The sequence below is a fragment of the Syngnathus scovelli genome, chromosome 4 (assembly GCF_024217435.2).
Source record: "Syngnathus scovelli strain Florida chromosome 4, RoL_Ssco_1.2, whole genome shotgun sequence".
NCBI lineage: Eukaryota > Metazoa > Chordata > Actinopteri > Syngnathiformes > Syngnathidae > Syngnathus > Syngnathus scovelli.
The window spans coordinates 19315695-19334548 of record NC_090850.1 but is presented as its reverse complement, the minus strand read 5'-3'; the positions used below and the strand labels follow the sequence as shown (position 1 = coordinate 19334548).

Below are 18854 nucleotides of genomic sequence, written 5' to 3'. Positions count from 1 at the left end.
CAGGAAAAGACCAATAGGATTCGATCGGTCCCCGGCTGGCCGTAAAAAGCAAAGTTGCACATGAGTTATTGAGGGCTGGTGAAGTTATTTCTTTCACTTGCGTGACAAGTTAGTGATACTTAAAACATCACCGGTTCCGTTACTAGATGTTTTATGGTGGGAAATATAAATAATGTCACATCTTTTTTTGAAATCGGAACAATGGTCCCAGAATATTAAAAGGATACATTTTATCTGGAAGATTCTGCTGCAAGATGTGAAGGTTAGTCCATTTTATTATTTGTAGCATCATTTTCTTTAAACACCAGAGCTTTGTTTTGGTTTTAATGATTATTTTTTTTGAGTCCACGGGAAGTCTACAGTGGCGTTGATCTCACTGCTTGTCCTATATAATTGAAAGTATTGTTTTTAGTTGCCGATGTCGGTAAAAGAGTGAGAAAGGGGGGGCTGTACGTTCAATCTCTGCTTTAGTTGAAAGCTGACTGGGATGTGAAGTGAAAGCCCGCCAGTCCAGCAATCCCCAAGAGGGGGGAAGAAACAGACGAGTGGTAGCCTCAAAACACCTCTCCGTTCACTGCCCTCCCTCTCTTGGCTTTAACAGAAGGTATGTATTTTGGGAGAGACCCCCGGTGATGTGATGGACACGAGCGCCGCGTTTGAAATGGAAACCGGTGCATTCTGCCCTGCCAGGGAGGCACCAGGAATATCCCGGTAGGGATGGACGGTGAAAGGAAATGGAACAAGCGAGGGGGAGAAGGTGGGGGGCAAAAAACAGCCGTCTTTATTGAGGGTTTCCTTTCAAAAACACCAGCAAATATCGGAGCGACCCTTCTCCATTCACTAACCTCAATGGAGTACCCTCTCGCCAACCACAGGCGTAGATGGCTTCTTTCTTCTCATATCAACTCACTCATGTATACACCGACGACACATGCCGGCTCAGATAACCCAGAGAATAAAAAAGACATGATAACAGAAATGAATGTAACTCACAAGAAGCAAAGCTTAATCTCTCACGCATGTATGTGTGTGCTGTCTTTCCCTCCTATACACTCGCCATTTATTTCCCCCGCAGGAGCAAAATAGGACGTGATGATGCAGTGCCGTGCTAAAAGGATGATGCATGTGCACCCCCTCCTCCCTATAACTCACCTGGCTCCTCTACAGCAGGAAGTGAAAGAGCAAAGGAGTCATATCCTTCAGCCTTCTACTCATTCAAATGGGTTGGCATCTGTAAACAAGAGCTGCGACTATCATGTAGCGGTCAGATAAGAAAGGAGGGGGGGGAGTCCTCCAGAGAGATGGATCGCAAAGGGCCCAGCACCATCCTGCCACCTTAGGATAATAAACAGCCTCGGAGGAAGGGGTCCAGGGAGAAGGCGGGGAGGGGGGGCAGATAAGAGCCATCACTCACATCGGCCGCGCTGATAAGACGCAGACGCACTCCGTCACCCCCGCGTGACATTTGTTTTTCATTCCACTCCGACGAGGGAGAAGTCAACCTGTTTCATCTCATCGATGGCCGCCGTACTTCCACTCTGGATGTCCCGCCTGCTCAGTGCGTGCCAGCTTGTGACAGCGTTGGCGGCCGAGTGATTGAGTAGTGCGCAGGATACTCTCCAGCTCACGGCTCCAGGAGAGGGAACCCGAAGCAAACGTAAACAAGCCACAGTTTTTCAGTTGTATCTAAAAAACAAACCATATTTTCCAGACTATAAGCCGCTACTTTTTTGGACAAGCTTTGAACCCCACGGCTTATTGTCTAGTGCGCCTTATCTATGAATTGTTCATGATACGTATTTATGATATTGTATGATTTGTCCATATTCTGTTATTTATGAAAATTAAACATGAAAACATCTGTGGCTTATAGTCCAGTGCGGCTTATATACAAACAAAACAGGATTTTCCCCAGATTTTAGCTGGTGCGGTTTATAGTCCAGAAATTACGGTAGTTGATCGTCTAAAAATGGTCAGCTCGGTTTTGGTGCTTTGCCTACAAAAACCACAACCCTAAAGGTAATTCCTTATCCAGATATTTGAACCTGCAGCCCATAGTTTCAGATTTACAGTAGAACTCCAAGTTTGCCAAGTACAAATGTTCCCACCTTGACGACTTATGACCTCATTTTTTTCACATCGTACGACACGAGACGTAAAAATAGCTACTCGCAATGCTAACACTAATAACCTCATGTTACTTGGCTGGGAGGGTAAAACAAGCAGGAAAAGAGCAATAGGTTTCTATCCGTCCCCGACTGGCCATAAAAAGCAAAGTTGGACATGAGTTATTGTGAAATCTCCTTGAACAAAAACTCCAGTTACAAGTTGTAAATGATTCTTTGGAGATTCATAATCCTGACACTGGGCAGTCGCTTCACTTATTTTGTCTTTTAGCACCTTTTTAATTCCCCAAACAGGCCGGCCAATCAGAGGACATGAAAAGTGGACGTAAATCAAGTCGCCCTTGGCTTGCCTCCGCCGAGGTCACCAGCAAGTCACAGATTGAGAAGGTATAAAACGCTAACTTTACAGCTATTCCCAATTGTTATACGTGAAACTTATGTGCATTGTATTACCACTAATGAAGGGGTAAATTTCGCCCTTTACGACTGGACCTTTACGAGGAAGGCTGTAAAACATGAACTTTTTTCTTTTCCTTACGTTGACCGTGTTTGTCACCGATGTTCTGATGGGGGGGTTCAGACTGAGCACACACTGTTTCCATTAGTCAGGCGCTGCTCCTTCGAGGGGGCCACCGTCTGGACCGTGAGAGAGCCCTTGTCCCGTCCGTCACTTCGCACTTGACGTTCGACAGGCAGGGGCAACGATTTCCTGAGATTGCTACAGCGCTAACCACACAACCCTACCCCCCAAAAAATTCTAAGATGTGCTGAGAGATGGACAGAGGTTGACATTGGTGGTCATCTGAATTGACCCTTGAAGCTCGGCAAATATTTTCTTGCTCTGGCTCATTGCGGGATACTTTAATGTGTTACTTTGCCAGACACCAAAGACACGCTAGTTCTCATACAAGGACACTCGAAGTGTGTTGATTTGCTTTTGTTGATAATTTTGTGGGTGTTTGTCCAAGATGGCGGCTGATGCTAGCAATTGATATTGTGAAGGCCTTAATCAGATTACATTTACTTACACAGACACTGAAAGTGAAAAAACATCTGGAAGCAGGACAACCAAGACTAATGATGATATTAAACAGTTGATGTTAGATTAATACAATATCTACAATAATTTCATCGATTAAAGTGTCTAACTATCAACATGATTTTGTACTACCCAAAGCTAATGTTAGCGCTGTCAGCGCGACAGATAGTTGAGCGTGAGAAGATGGAAGGACAAATCAGGCAATTAAAAGGTGAGAAGATGATGTCATCATTTTTCAGGCTGGGGAAAAGGCTATAATCACTCGGAATGAATGGATGAATGAGGGAGGGGTGTAAATGGGAGGACAGGTGAGGAGATGGGGATTGAAATATCTCACTGGGACATTCTGCTTACTTTTTTGTGTCTTATCTTTGCACGTTCAGCCCTGTTAATATGATGATGAACAATATTTCGAGAAGGGCGGTTCGACATGTCACGCCTTGAGGAGGGGGGGCGGCGTGTCTCCTCCCCATGTCCTTCCTTTGTATCACAATTTTTCTCTAAAGACGTTTAAGGGGGTTCTGTGAGACCAAGGGGAAACGAGGTAGATAATCACCGGGGAGAGAAACATACGAGGCTGGGACATTTTTTTCCCGCCCCAACCCCTCCCTTGCCAAAAAACATTTAAAACATTTTCATATCAATAATCAAGCAATTTCTCCACATGCTAATCCATCAAAGCGGGCTGCGGGTTTAATCTTCTCCTTCTTTTCAGGTGTGCCCCCCGCTCCATGGCAGACGTTTGTCCCCACCGTGTGCCACGCACAAAAGCCAGCGCCCTGTCAGCACTGATTGATCAGAGGGGGTGCCGCGGCTATAAAGGAGGAGCCTATCAATGATGCTCTACATCTGCACCTGAAAGGAGCCCCTCGTCTCCTTCGGCGACACAGATAATGAGAGCCGCGCTGTTAACAGCTCCTGGAGCTCTGCTTTTTTGTCATGTGTATATAAGGCAAAGTGCTTAGCTTTGAGATGTGAGGTGGGAGAAGGAAAAAAAGAACAGAGCGGCCTATGCTAGGAAGATTAGCATAATGTCTACAAACGCTGACAGGGTTGAATTCCACTCACTCGTTTTGAGATTAGCGAGGCTTTTTTTTCAGAGGGGAAATAAAGTGTATTTGCAGAACAATGCGATTTACGTGTTTGATTTTTAATTTTCCGACAATTTTTCGCAGCATGTACAGGATGTTTTTGCCGACGTGTGCATTGTTGGGATTCGAAGTCTGCTGAGCTCATTTTCACGATGTGTCGCTGTGCCTTAGTACTGGATGTTGTAGTTGATGTGTTTGAGTTATTTGTCGAAAAGTAAATAGTGGACATCCTCAATTTTCTTTTTTGTCAATGCGTCTCATTGTGGTTATTTTAGAATAGTGGCAAAAAAATAACTAAACAAACTGCATAGGGAAAACAGCAAGTACCACAATGGATGCTGGACACTACTGCAAGAGGAAGAGCACAGATAAAATGCAGAGGCCTCATTAGTAGCACATTTATCATCTCCTGTCTGTGATTTAAAAGAATGACTGGGTCAAATCACTCTAAATACCTCAGGGGAAATCAACATTTGTCATCGCAAAGCAAACCTGCCTCTTCTCCTTCGTCTGGCATTAATTTATGCCGCTGAAGCGGCCCCATTCGCCGCCGCGCTGATTTTAATTTCACTCCTGCGAAAAAAAACCTTGGCCAACTGTCTCCCTCGATTCATTGCTTGAACACACAATTGTCCCTTTCAATTGGTGGAAGTGATACTAACCATGAGCGTGCCTACCAAGCCCGTCGGCAGACGGCGGGCATGTGATGCAAATGGCCTTTTTGTGCAACACTTAAGCGTGTGAAGCATTTGCAAATGATTCCTCTGATGTCCACAATTAAAAACGGATTACACCCGTGTTGAACCGAACGGGGGTACACGCCGGGAACAAGGGGGAGGATGATGTATTATGAATGTGTTATTAATGCGCAACTCGGCAAGGTCGGCAAAGTCAAGATGTGTGTTGAAATATGGATGTCACCCTCAAAGAGCAGGCTAACATTGCTGCAAGTGGACCCTCTGGACACACAAGTGATAGAATATTGATATGGGTTTTTTTCAGCATACAGTTTCTGTGGACAGTGTAGCCAATGCTAATGCAACAGGTAACAATGCTAATGCTTGCACCACTTAGTGATCCCAAAAAGGAGCGACGTACTTGCAGAGTGAACAGCTGTCAAATGCCAGTTGAGGATTTTAGCAGCAATGGAACAAAGGTAGGAAGTAGAAAGAAACTTTAATAAAAGGTGCCTGACATGAAAAGGACAGCTCACTTAGTTTCAAACTTTCCCCTTCAATGTGGGCCAGATGATCAACCAGAGCACTTGTACAAAGTAATCAAGTTTACTTAGTTCAGTGCACAAGAAGAGACGAGAATTGCGGAAAGAGGACCTTCACCATGACAACACTGACATCCAACAGTTTTGTCGTTTCTTGCCTCACCAAAAACACTTACTGGAGCTCCGCCCCTTTATTGACCATGTACCGTAGGGAGTTGGAGTCAGCGGTGGCTAGTTAATCTCAAAATTTCTTAGTTTGTTTTGAAGAAAGCATGTGACTAAGCTCCATAAGGAATGTTTTAAATTGTAAAATGCATAATATCTGCTTTAACTGAAACCAATCTTACTGATTGGTGTGAAATGTGAGCACTTGCGAGTATGAAAGGTAAACAGTGTGAGAAAATGACAATAGATAAATAGCTTGATAGCAGACAATATTAATCCTGCAAGGGAAAACTGGGTCTCCTTGGTGTTGTTTTCACAATTTTAGCAGATTGCTATCTTAGCTTGCGCACCACCTGTCTTTCTATTAGCTTTGCTGAGTGGGGATAACAAAGACTTAAGAATGATGAGGCACGCCGTGAGGAAGGTGGCCAAGAATGCAGACGTTGAACAAGTCCTGAAAGAAGCGCAGGATGGTGTTGAAGCACCACCAGAATGAACGTTTATCTACTTCATGCCAGTTCAGATAAAATAGTCTGCCATATGTAAATAGCAGTTCAATAATGAATGCACTTCCTCTGCTTTTATTTTGCTTTAAGCCCGCCGCAGTCACACTCTGGCTGGCTGGCTGGCACCAAACGAGACACAAATTAGAGGACGTTTTAAAGGAAATATTCAAAGCGCCGCCTGCTTGCCGGAATATCAGTTATTATTTTTGATGTTGCAATTTCTGACACTTTGATGCAATCAGCGAGTAGCCGCGGCATTCAGCCCTCTCCGGGGAGGGAGCTGTCAGGAGTGAGAAGCCGGTTGGGCGGATAATTACGGGAGATCAAACCTCGCTAGTTAGTAGGCAGGGACGGGGAGGCAAATGCCAAAAACCAGCCAATGTTGCGCAAACGCTTGTTCAAGGATATCCTAATTGCTGTAAGTGGTTCCTTCAGGACTGGCACTTCAAACATTGGCTGCTGCATGATGTCACTGCTCTTCACCGCCTCCACTTCACTCTCACAATAGGCAAATAGTGGGGAGGGGGTGGGCACACCACAGGACAGTGACTTTCCTTTGTCATGATGTGACCCACAGCAGTAGTGGAAGGTGTAGGGTACACACATATCGACTGTCAGGACAAATTTTGCCTTGTAGAACCACGCTTCCTCTCATGGTCTTGGATCTACGACAGATATCTAGTTTGGGGGACGGCCTAACAATTATTGGTGACGATATTGGTATGTGTTGGTTATCTTGAGTCCACTAAACTAAGAACACAAGGGAAAAACACATTCTGGTGTTGTGTGGCAGAGCTCACATTTTAAAAATTGGAAAAGATAAAAAATCGGAATAGGTCTAGCAGGGTTCACTGTTCTTCATAAAGAGTACAGTCTCATTCATATGCACAACAACTACTTGAAAATATCGTTGTGTGATCGCCAACATGATCCGACAAGGGCTCATGTGCCCGCTAATTCAAAGTGAGAATTTGCTGCTCTCTGTCAGTACTATTTCCAAGCTACCTTTCTCTCTGCCGTCCTACCATTTGCAGTTCAAAGCAAAGGAGAGACGAAGGTGAGAGCAATAAGCAGAAAATCAGTCAGAACAAATTGTTGGACGGCTGTGGCATGTCTGTCCGTTTTTTTGCCGGAGGAATGACCCAATCAGGACAATCCCCGAAACAAACTAGCGAAAATAGCTATTGACTAAACAGACACACGTCGATTACGGGAACTTGAAAAAGAATTTTCGACTTGTTTGTGTCTGCCTTGCAGCGACATCAAAAGAAAAAGTCTGCAATCAAAAAGACAGATTTCAAAAACAATTTCCAAGAGGGCCTCTCGAACACAATCGCGGTTAACCCATTGAGTCCAAGTCGCGCTCATTCTTCTCTCTGTGTTGTGAATCTTGAGGGTCATTGATCATCTCATTTAATTCCGCCTCCAAAAGAAGGCAATCCTTTTCACACAGCTCAGGAATTCAGACGCCCCCACCTTGGAGGCACATACACAAACACGCTTGCGCTGTCAAACATTGTAGAATGACCGCCTTTCAGCTATAAAATAGTAAAATAAGGTCTATTTGGTTGAAAAGGGATCATATGGGGTGTAACTTTCCACATAGAGTGCGGAACAGTTAACATAACAAAGCTTCAAGTATGTGAGCTAATGGCTCCTCATCTTCGACAAGTGCCTTGCTGGCTTTTCAACCACCGTGGCACTCATAAATCTGTGAAACTCACTTTCTCTTTCAGATACTGAAAACCACAATGTCATTCGCAGAGTTTACACAAGGCAAATTCCAAGAGTAATAAACCAGATTTAGAACGAGAAGACGTAATAGTGCAGTACAAAAAGTCTTATTCAAAGGTCCCTCCTAGGATAGGTTGGCAGGGAAGTGCGGACTTCAATCTCCCCAGCCACTTCGTCCAAGTCATTGAGTGGGAACTGAACCCATGATGCCTGCATGCGAGTCAAGTTTGTGAAGCACTAAAATTCACTCGCATCTATAACTGAGAGAATTGAAAAATGTTTTCGACAGCATTTCTAGGGAATCACACATTTTTGCTAACTTCTTGACAGGTTAAAGAAGTTATTCTGTGGTGGCTTTAAGGATGAGGTCATCCTCCCCCACCCCCTTCCCACCGTCACAGCTTATCTGAGATGCCGGCCTTTCATGTACTTTAATATGAAGGCTGCGGGTCTATCAGCCGGCTGTCAACTCCCTGGGGCCGGCGGTGGTATGGCCGTCCAACATTCTGCCACTTTGCCGCTGATGGACCTGATTAATTCCCCCGAATGCCGGTTTGTCTTCCTGCAGCCCAGTCAATGACTTCATTCAGCAGGGTGAGGTCACCAGAGGCACTGGCAATAAAGGCGCCTGCACTTCACAGTAACGACAGCTCACTTGGTGTGCGGCTAAGAAAAAAAAAGCCTTCAAAAAAGAATGAGGCATACAAAAGAAGAGGAAAACATCCAAGTATCTTTGGCTCGGGCACAGCAGTCTTTTAGTGGAACCTTTTTTTTCTCCTCCCTGCTTGCTATTTTGCCAGATGATAATTGGCAGGTCAATGAATTATTAGCACACGGTAGCGACAGAGAGAACACAGTCCCTTTCTGGCAGAATTGCCATTAAATGTAACTTTTCTTTAAAAGTACAGCAGTTTCATGTGGCTGAAAGGGATTATTGAATACAAAATAAAATGGCTGCTTTGAATCCCAAGTTGGAAAACTTTTTACCGGTGTGTTAATAATGTGTCAATGTGATGAACAAGCTCCCAGTAGTCGTCCTCCACTCTCCTTGAGTCATAACTGATGTGGTCTCATATAACAATAGTTATCGTGAGGCAAAGCTCTTCTTGAATATGTCAAATAAAATTTATGTTGTTCACTTTTATTTTGAAACTCAACGGTGATCTCGGGAATTCCCGGCAAACGTAAAGGGGGAAACGTTGCCAACTTACGAGCGCACGTAACTCACTTTCACGCTTATGGGATTGTAATAAAATGACAATTTCTTGAAATGCGCTATAAATTTACTGGATTGCTCTTGACGTCGGCGCCACCCGTAACGGTTGCCTCCACTCTTGCAAGTCCAGTCAATTCATATCGTGCGGTATCACAAATCACAGCGGGGCCCTCCCATCAGCCCACGAGGAGTAATATGGCACTTGGGCGGCCTTTCGTCGCTTTGGGTTAACCCGGCCGACACGGGAAAAATAGATAGCCTGCCTACCCATCCATCCTGCCCACGGGATGGAAAGTGGCTGGAGAGGAGGGGTCGGGAATGAAACGGCGGCCCCGGTCATGATGCACGGTGCCGTGAGCCCATAAACCAGACCATCGGCTGACCTCTGAGGCACAGAGGGGGGAGAACAGGCTGGGCCTTTACGACCATCACCAGATTTAACAGCCAATAATGACTGGAATAACCGCTTAAACCTTTACGGACCCTCACAGCACTCTGGAGTGGTGACGGCGGAGCAAGACGGGAATAAAAGGCAAGCGAGAGCCTGAGTGATATATTCAGCCGCTGCGCTGACAGCGGCCATGTTTCAAGCAAAGAGAAAATGACAGATGCGGGAGGGGAGCGCAGCCTGATATGTGCGCACGTTTAAGTGGAGCCAACTGGCTTGTCCGCTCCCATTCCTGATGAATGCGTGGCAGGGGGACGTGGGCCGAGCGTGAAGACAGGAATGATGGCGGAGAGTAAACAAAATAACACGGAAAGTACGCCGTTAAGTTTGGACGAGGTGCTGAATTCCGTCTAAATGTGAATTTGTGTATTTGTTTTGGAGTAGGTTAGATGCAGTGAGGCCTAATGAGAATTTAGTAAGAAAAATTGCATGTCACTATTCCATGCATATGTTGGAACTTTCACAGTGATGAAATGATGTAGAGTCAAGGCAATATATTTTCCTGTGAAAATTTATACCGACACATAACCAGGGTCAAAAAAATAAATTCAAAATAAAATAATTAAATAATTAAATACATATATATGAAAAATGAATCCATATTTGTAACGAGTAGAATGACAACTAAAAATAATCAAAATGATTACTAAAAGTGTTTTTATTTATGTAATAAAATGTTTTTAAATAATTTGAAGCACTCACAAAATCACACCAAACGGGAAAGTAACCCTGAACTGCTTGCCAGTCAATCGCTAAGAACTACTCACATCCACTTTATGGACAAATTTCTCAAGTACAGAATCTACAATGGTATTGCCTCCATGATAAAGCGCAATTTGAAAGTGAAGTATATGAAACATCTTTACTGTTGAGTTAAAGTGGAATTAAAAACAAAATACAGTCTGTTTAATAGACCTTTGCCTGCATCCTGCCGTCAAGTGAGTTCCAGCACACTCTCATCCTTTTGGACTCACATCATAAGGCTAATTCATTAACTGTTGGCAGCAAACTTCGTTCTAATTTCCAATAAACTCTCCAAAGCTAATACGCGCTCATGAAAAGGAGGCTCGCTTCACAGGCTGGCATGTGTTCAAGCGACATATGCTCACATAATCTCTTTAAAAAGCGCCGTCCAAGTCCAAATTTAATTATGTAAGAGCACAAACGGAATCAGAGTGCCGACACAGCAGAGCTCTGATACGGAACACTGTGCCACTTCCGACGCCATTCTGTTCATTTGTTTATTGCTCCAGCCCGGAGTCCACCTAAGCGTCCTCGAGCGTAGCCTCGCTCCAGGATTAGATTGTCCTTTTAATACACTCTCGTCGAGATATATTTCTATTGTTAAATGATCCCGTCGATTTTTAATAGTCTCTCGAGCCATTACATTTGCTCTATTATGTTTTAACACACCAACTACAAAGTCTTTTAAGTTGATTTTATTTTTGATTGATTAGGATTTACAACCAGGAGTGGACAGGAGTGGTTTCAAAATGGCCGCCCATGTTGGGATAAGCAGAAATGTTTCAAAGGGTTAGAACTTCAGATCTTGGGTGGTCACAGTTAGATTGTTGATAGGGTTTAGATTAGGATAGTTAAGGGATAAGGTAGTCTTTGTAAGGTTAGGAATATTGTTAGTTACATATATTGTTAGCTAAGAATATTGTTAGCGGTGCATAGGGTAATGCCTAGAGAGGTACGGCTTCCGGCCTATGTCGCGTTAGTCCGCTGAGGATTTCAATTTCTGTTCCAAGTCGTTGAAATGTTAGCAAGGCGCAAACACCCCTCAAAACACTGCCAAGGAGGTGTAAAAATATATATACCATCATAAAAATCCCCAAAGTGTCTCCAGCGAGGACTTTATCCGAGATACCAGGTCACCTTTTCTCCCTGTAACCGTATCAATAAATCCCGTGACAAAACTGCATATCTTAAGCACCTTACTGGCGACTTTCCGGGCACAGTCTTCACTTGGCACGATAACATTGCGCCCCGCACAATGGTCTAATCTTCATGGCACAGGTAGCACCGGGATTGTCTTGGATGTGCACTCTGGTTTGTCCCGGCATTAAAGCCCCCCTTCTGTATTCCCTTTGTGCCTTTTTAACCAATAAATTAAAGAGGATTTCAAGAAGGGAGGGGGTGAAATACTCTGAGATAAACAAATCAGGCTAAATAAGTTGGAAAGAGTTTCGCAAACTCATTCCCTAATCAGAGGGGAGCTGCTTAAGATAACCGTGGTTGATTTAAACATTTTCTTACACAAAGAATGCGGAGAAGTGAACTAAGCTCTTGCGGGACAGGATTCATTTTCTTCTCTTTTTTTATAGCAGATGCCACAACTGTTTTGGATAGTTGACTTTACTATTTGTATTTATAGGAGCCAATAAGATTGTGAGTAAATAAAATGAAATTGTCAGGGAGCATTGTTTGTAGATTATATATCCAGGTCAGTCTCTCGCTTCTGAAATCTTTTAATTTTTTAATCCGTGCAGATGTTTGTTTTTTATGAAAAAAAAAACTTTCTCAAATGCATCCCCAGATGAACATTGAAAGCGTTCTAAGTAGCTGAGTTGCTCTTCGACAAAATACCTCAAAGCGTTTGAGATAATACATGTGGATTGAAATGCAATCTGCCTCTCGCGTCTCGCCCAGATAAGTGAAGCACCCGACAAGACCTGACTTCCTCGTCTTATCTGGCGAACACATTTGATACCGGGGAAGTCGACGGGAAGTCTTTCGGAGATTGCAAAACGCATCCGATACGTTGCAACATGGCAAAACTTCCGCCGCCCTTTTGTAAACAATGTTGCTGTGCTAGCTTGTGATCAGTCAGCTGTGGCGTTCTAATGTATGCTAAGCTATTGTCATCATTTCATTTGAGGGGGAGATTATTACGAACAATAACCTTAATATTAATAGCCAAAACTGCACTTGAGTAGTCTATGCAGAAAATTTAAGCCCCCCCCCTCCCCATTTTATGCCCTCTCCACCTACAGCATGAAAATATGTACTGTTCATGTTACATCCTGAGGCTACGTAGGCCGCGTTCACGTTTAATTACTGATTTCTGATTTTAATATCAGTAAACCCCTCAAGGATAATCTCTGCTGCATAAAAGGAGAGGAGAATGTGTTAAGTTGATGTATAAAGTGGTAGAAAGATCAGAATTCGATAAATTTCATTGAGTTATAAAAATGTTGAATTTGGTATTCAAGTACTGAGAAAGTATTTTATAGACTCGTCGTCAATGATGCCAACTTCCGAGTGGATTTTGGATTGATCGCATGGTTCTTCTTAGGAGCTGGTGGCCGAGACCAAAGATGTACAACAGCTAGTGTTTGTTTGGCTCCATCCATTACAATAAAACTTGTTGAATTAAATTCTGTATGTGTCAGTATAATAATCATTTTATTTATTTCTTTTTTTACATTCAGTTCATCCACTTTCACTTAATTATGTATTTGAATAGTACATATTAGTGTTTAATATTACTATTCTTCCTCCAACCCACAGTGTGGCACTCTGACTCTCACTGTCTTTTCTTTTCTGAGCCGCCTCCCTCCCTCCCTTCCTTCTGTTTCACACACCATCAAAAGTGTGCGAGGGTTTAATTACGCTCCCTTGTCGTGGCATATTTTTCTGATTTCATTACAATTGCTCCACCACAGAAACCGTAAATAAATAAATAAATAAATATTATATATATTTAAACATGATAAATGAATGCATAATGGATATCATTTATTATTAAATGCTTTATTCTGAAGAGAAAGAAAATATTTCTATTATTTGTAAAAAAAAAGAAGATGGTAAAAAGACCATTATGCACCTGAGAATGGATGGAATTTAGCATCTCTCTCCAGTATTATATTACAATACAGTTAATCTTCTGTAATTATAAAGCTTTACAGACATTTACATATTAATCTGCTTGGCCGGGCACCATCATGGTGTTTTAAATCAAGAGCGGAGGTTAATAGGCGGAAGAAAAGGAAGAAGGAAGCAACGAGAATAGATAAGAAAGATGATGGCAGTGCAGCGAGAGCAGTCAGTTCAGGTGCGGCCTTATCGTTGGCGCTGTGCGACGGCGAGGACCTTTTCTTATGTAATCTGTGATTTCATTCAACTCGCGTATCAGATGATTGTCTGTGAAAAGAAAAAAAAAGCCATTTTGAGGGGAGCGGGGCGGCGTGAAAAGGATCGCCTCCCCGGCAGCTCACCCCTCCATGTCGAACCAGCCGCATGGCGCCGAAGGTCAGCGGAATTATTGGAGGCGGCACTGAGCGGTGGCGAGCAAGACAATGATACGGCCTTAACCCTCATTTAGAGGTGCCATTTTCCCACCTGACCCCTCCCTTGCTTGCTAAAGTGTTATTTTTCCATGTTATGAAATGTGATAGCTCTCTGGTGAAACAGGAGTCTCCAGTTAGCGAGGTAATGCGGCGACAGCGAGCCCGGGGGGCCTCACATCGCCTCGCCTCGCCACGCCTCGCATCGCTACTCGACAGTTCAATCGGGGTAAAAAAAAAAAAAAAAAAACTGCGTTAACGGCACTACGGAGCCTGGAGATTGCCCACTTAGCTGAGATGATGATAATGTCGCTGTGAATTTCACCCAAACGTATCATTTTGAACCACGGAAGCCTGCGTTGTTCATGTGTGTGTGTGTGTGTGTGTGTGTGTGTCTGTGTGTGTGAGGGGCTGCAGTGCTCAGTGGAAACATTTACAGTCAATAATTGATGACGAGCAGTGATTAAGTGGCCATGAAGATCATGTTCCTAATGCTTGTCCGCCAATTAAAAAGCCAACTTTTACCTGGTGGGTGTGGTATTAATAAGTCAGGTGGAAAAAAAAAATCATAAATGGCGACTGCCTCATTAATTTCCTATCATATTGTCGTTAATGTAAAACGACACAAGTCGGCCGCTGAATAATTCAGTGTTTCATGTGTGATGTTGTATGTGAAACCCGGTCACAGGACAGGATTAAATTTTCTATTACATCATCAAGGGCCAGTGAGTGGGAAATATTGATCATAAAAGGCTTCTTTGGAAAATTTGGATATGATTGTAAAATAATTTCAGCTTAAATTGGGACATCTGTCACTCTTCTATTGAAACATTTATTATCATTAATCAATTTTTGCATGGCGTCCACTTGTCCCTAATCACGTCTAACACCAGAGGAGAGGTTGCCACAGGCTCGGGTTGGACGCCAGGTCGAGATCGTGGTGCCTGGAGGTCCGGGCAGATTGAGAAGGTGAAGTCTTACCCTTCCGTTCAGACACACGACACAAGGCCAATATTCAAAGCAAACGGCGTTTTTTCTAAAGTCATTTTCTTAGCCCCTCTCTGATGATCCTGGTTATTAGGCATGCATATTGAGAACCACCAAAGATTCTGGTCACCCCAAAGGCCTCACATGGTCCCATTTCCCTTTCCTCTTTTCACCGCCTTGCTGTCAGGGAATGAAGAAAAAGAGGAAATTGAGATAGCTAGCAAGGCTTAAGGTGAAGACACGCATGTGCTGTTGTGGAGTGAAAGCCCGTACGTCGACAGCTGTGTCAAGAATTTAGATATTTAGGCCGTAGGAGACACATTTATCATCCAGCTGCTACTGCTGTCCAGCTTGGACGTGTTAGGGTCTATTTTCTCCTCCACTACTTTGAACCGGTAAAAACAAACATTTTGGAAAACATTCATTCGCCCCAAACTTTTCCATCCATTTGTGTTTTTTGAAGAATGAGTCACTCAGAATGAATTAGTCCAAGCTCTCAGTATGGACTGAAAACATAAAAACTGGGAGTGGGCGCAACTTCACCGCTAATAAATCAAACTTATTGATCTGACAAATGAGTAAGGCATGCACACATGCGGCGGAACATCTTCGTGTCGCACGGCCCTCACGTAAACACACTCGGACATCGGGCGAAGGAGATAATTAGCCAGCACAGCTGACTCTTCAAATTGTCCTCCGTCATCCCCCCCTCTGTTTGCCTGCTAATAGGGGCGTGAGTACCCACTTATTAGATGTGATTATCCACCCAGAGCTGTATGTAGATTAGTTTTATTACACCCCTCCCCACCTCAACCTGCCCGCTATTTAGACAGAAAATGTAATTCAATGATGTAACTTAGATATAAATCTGCATTTACAGGGCCGGAGTCCCACTCCAGCACCGGTTGTGACATGTGGGCTGATTAAACTATCAGGCTGACAAGCCCGGCAGCCACAGAAGAGGACAGGCTAAAGTACAAAGGGGCCTCTTATTACAGAAAATCCCCCAGAATAGCCAACGGTGGGGATATGCTAATAATTCACCGTCTCTCTATCAGGCTCTCCATGCGGGCATCGCAATTACAGAAATGCTAGCTGACTAAATCAGGCAAACTTGAGGAAGTCGATGCATTTGAAACCGCAGTGTCTTTATATAGTTTAAAACACATAGACACACTTATCTCAGCAATTCTCTTATCCGACTGAATATGATGACTGGCTTTGGGAATGACCTCCAGGCAAGAGGACGAGGACTTATTCGCTGGTTGCTCCCCCCTGCCCTCCCCTCTGGCTCCCTCCCACCTCCCAGAAAATGAACCTGAGAGAGTGGTGACCTTGCTGCCGGTCTATGAGTGAAATGAGCTACATCTTGTCACCTGCCGAACAAGCCCATTTGAAACCGGGTTTGTTGGCTTTGAAAGGGCTCATGATGGTTGAGGTGATAAGAAAAAGTGCGAGGAGGGGGGGTGCTTTTATTCAGAAAATTAAATAGGAAATAAAAGGCTAGCCTGATAGAAATATGGCCCCGCTGGTGTGAAGTGTATTGTTATAGGACACTTATCATGTGAGCATCAGAGGTGTGGTCAATCCATACATCACCATAGCTTTTTGTGTAGAAGAAAAAAAAATACTAAAGTCACTGAATAGAGCACAAACCAAGGTTGTGCTCCAAAACATCCATCCATTTATTTACTATACCGCAGCAAATCGCATGGCACATGCTTGGTGATGGTACACAAGACCAATAAGTCTGAATATGTTAATGATGTTCAGGAAAGGAAATTAACTTTGAGGCGCTTTTCTTTCCAATGATCCGTCTCTGGGACAGGATTTAAATTTCATTATGTGCACAGATATACAAATCCAGACAGAACACACACGCAAAGTCTGGAAATTTCTCATTTGGTGTTTGTGTGTGGCGAGCTCTCCAAACAAAAGCTGGCATCTCCCAAGGTCTTGCACAAATGTTTGTCTAATGTAAACCACCCTATAGGAGAGTCTAATTAGGAGGCGTCGGGCTGCATGTGGCTGAGGAATCGTAGCCAACTGTCAGCCGATTCAGATCGCTCCCAATCAGTCTGGGAGGGGAGGGGGTCCAGTCGCTGGGGTAGGTAGGAGGGGTGTTCAATTAACGGCCTAAGGTGCAGACACTCGTTGGCCAGCCATCCGTGGTGATACTCGGACCCCTCCCTGTTACGTGCGAATGTCCTGTGGCATTTTTGGGGTAATTAGGCAACTGTGGAGAGCCCCCCCGCAGTTGCTTTAACTGATGCACGCCGGAGAGCATGCTGGCAAAGGTGTCATTACCAAAAGGGGCTCAATATATTCTCAAATAGCAGTCATATCTCAATTAATGGTGGGGGGAATTGGCGACTTGAATAAATAAACACCTGGCCTCAAATAACACACTTCTTTTTATCATGTGAACTTATCAAAATACTTTCTAAAGGTATTATATGTAAGTGTATATGAACAAAAGGATTGCTGGTATAAAATCTAAAAAAAAAGAAACAAATACTGAAGAAAATTGTGTATGCATTGTAGTAACCGCGTGTGATGAACAGTACGTGTAAGTGTCTGGGTGTGAGCTGTGGCAGACAGCAGTTTCTGGCTAACAACACGGTGGGAGAGGAGACTGTCAGGTTTTCTAATTGTACATTTTTCCCTTTCAAACAAACTATTACACTTTTATCTTGACTTTGATAGTACCCCGTAAGCCAGGAAATTGTTGAGTTGGCATCGCCTTCATGCCCTATATTTGTCTTTCACACAAAACAGCGTCAAGGTATTCCGCCAAGTTATAGGTGAGGTATTTTTATTCTTTGGGTAAAACAGCCCTTAAGGACTGTGTTGAAGAAAAAAATCAAACCAATTCATGTTGGTATGGTCTTATTAACTGCACTTTGTTATTGATAAGAACTGAGATTAGAATGAAAAACATTCCTCCGGAATAAAGGCCTACTCTCAAAATGCAGGCTTCAAATGAACACCTCTCTGGTGTTGAGTATCTACCCCCCTCCTCCTCCTCCCTCCTGGCCGCTATTTGAGGAAATATGATAAGCGGGCATGATCGGCTGGAATGCCACCAGGGTTGGACATCCAAAGAAAGGTCACAGTGACCCAGCGTGGGTCGGTGTCATCCTCATTAAAAAAAAAAAAAAAACTCGCTCTAATTAACCGTTAGCGAAGAGGAGGCGATGTTCTCAACCGCAGAACTCTTGCTTTCAAGACCTAGTCGGGAATTAGGATACATGAATAGCAGCGAATACGACTTGAAAGGGGCCAAAGAGAGGGCATGAAAGGTAGCAGTGGAGAGCAACTGAGGTGTTTCTAAACTAGCTCCCCTGATGTTGCTGATTAGTGCATGAAAACTACAAGAGGAATGCACTGTTTCTTTTGTTGTTGTTTTTTTTTTGCCTTCCCCCCTTTGCTTAAAAAACCCACGACTCACTTTGCATAAACAACAACAACAATAGCAAAGCAAGTTCTTCAGTGGAAGACACACAATGAGCTCAAGGGCTGCTCATAACATCTCATTATAGTTAATGAGCGCTGTGTGTTTACAATGTGTAGCTCCATAGAGCTCGCAGTGTTTACTCGTCCCCTCCTCTCAATGGAGATCACTCAACACACACACACACACTGACACACACACACACAAAACAAAGGAGGATTTGTTTAGCCAAGGGCTGTGTTGCTTACCATCTGGATCACAGGGCTCCATCGAGTTAGCACGAGCAGCCCCGGTTCAACAGAAATGCCCTCGATCAAATTGGATTACAAAACCAAATGGAGTTTGGATTTGTGTTTTAAATGTGGTGCACTCTGAGCCTCGAAATGAATCATTAAGTGAAAGGAAAACAATTAGGAGTCATGTTTGTTTGGGGTTTGGTCGCGGTTAGTTGGAATACAGGGAAATAAAACATTAATTCTATGGTAAATGGATATTAATGACCAATTATTATCTTTTTTTATTAATAAAGTAATACAAATAAAGTTTGTACTCCTGTGTGACCAAAAAAAAAATGCCC

At 43.5% G+C, this 18854-nt stretch overlaps 1 long non-coding RNA gene across 1 annotated transcript; it reads left to right on the top strand.

Annotated features, from left to right (window-relative positions):
- The first annotated feature begins 1352 nt into the window (after positions 1-1352).
- On the top strand, positions 1353-4425 carry LOC125967272 (uncharacterized). The gene is made up of 3 exons (XR_007480691.1): positions 1353-1657; positions 2421-2513; positions 3881-4425. It is a non-coding gene; the product is annotated as an uncharacterized lncRNA (long non-coding RNA).
- Positions 4426-18854: the final 14429 nt, after the last annotated feature.